A 1,458-nucleotide genomic window follows, 5' to 3' on the forward strand; every position below is an offset into this window, starting at 1 on the left:
TGTGTGTGTGTGTGTGTGTGTGTGTGTGTGTGTGTGTGTGTGTGTGTGTGTGTATAAGAACACAAGCTATGTACTGCATGTCTAACTTACATAAATGCGTTGTTTGTATGCATTCAAAGGCGTGATTTCTGCAAGAATGCTAGCTATGCACAGCATGTCTAACTTACATAAATGAATACAAACAGCAAATCCGGTTTGAATATAAAACTTTCAAAGTCATAAGAGACAGCTGTGAAGAGGGTGCAAACATTGTATATGGACCTGACATCAATTCTATGGATTTGAGTTTAAAATTACGTGTTTTGGCTCAAGAAGCAGGATTCATCCTTGATATGTATCTCTGTGTGTATGTATACACACACACACACACACATATATATGTATATAGAATGAGAGAGTGAGAGGGAGAGAGAGGCAGAGTGAGAGAGGGTGAAAGAGAGTTAAACACAACATCAGAGCGTGGCAAAACGAAATTGCCCCAAATGACAGCGGCCATGTTGAGACACCGCCTCAAAGACACACATAACCACACACACACACACACACACACACACACACACACACACACACACACACACACACACACACACACATACATACTCTTTTACTCTTTTACTTGTTTCAGTCTTTTGACTGTGACCATGCTGGAGCACCGCCTTTTAGTCGAGCAAATCGACCCCAGGACTTATTCTTTAGAAGCCTAGTACTTATTCTATCGGTCTCTTTTGCCGAACCGCTAAGTTACGGGGACATAAACACACCAGCATCGGTTGTCAAGCGATGTTGGGGGGACAAACACAGACACACAAACACATACATATATATATACATATATACGACGGGCTTCTTTCAGTTTCCGTCTACCAAATCCACTCTCAAGGCTTTGGTCGGCCCGAGGCTATAGTAGAGAACACTCGCCCAAGATGCCAGTGGGACTGAACCCGGGACCATGTGGTTGGTAAGCAAGCTACTTACCACATAGCCACTCCTACACCTACGCCTAGTTATGAAAATGAGATTCATTTTTCCTATAAATCTATAATTAAAAAGTTATTAGCCTTTGAAATTTGCAAAATTTGGGTATTTTAGCCAATCAAAGGTTCGTATTTTAGCCAATCAAATGCGCGTATTTAAGACATCACCGTGGTGAAGCAATTTGTTTCTATAGTAACCTCCAGCAAAGAAGCACCACGTGTTCCATAGCTGATTGCGAAGAACTCTGTTTCCATAGACACCAAAGATGCTGCGCATGCGCCCAAGGAGTGTAACTGCCGCTTCTATAACAGATGGAACTCACACTCAACAATTTTAGTTTAATGTTTTGACATGCCGATTCCCCCCACCCACCCGCTCCCTGATAATAGAAGAGGCAGCAAACGTGGTGTTATCTGATTGGCTGAAAATTCTGAAAATTATCAAAGTTTGAACACCTGTAACATTTTCGCAAACTTTTTCTGG

The sequence above is a fragment of the Octopus bimaculoides genome, chromosome 7 (assembly GCF_001194135.2).
Source record: "Octopus bimaculoides isolate UCB-OBI-ISO-001 chromosome 7, ASM119413v2, whole genome shotgun sequence".
Taxonomy (NCBI): Eukaryota; Metazoa; Mollusca; class Cephalopoda; order Octopoda; family Octopodidae; genus Octopus; species Octopus bimaculoides.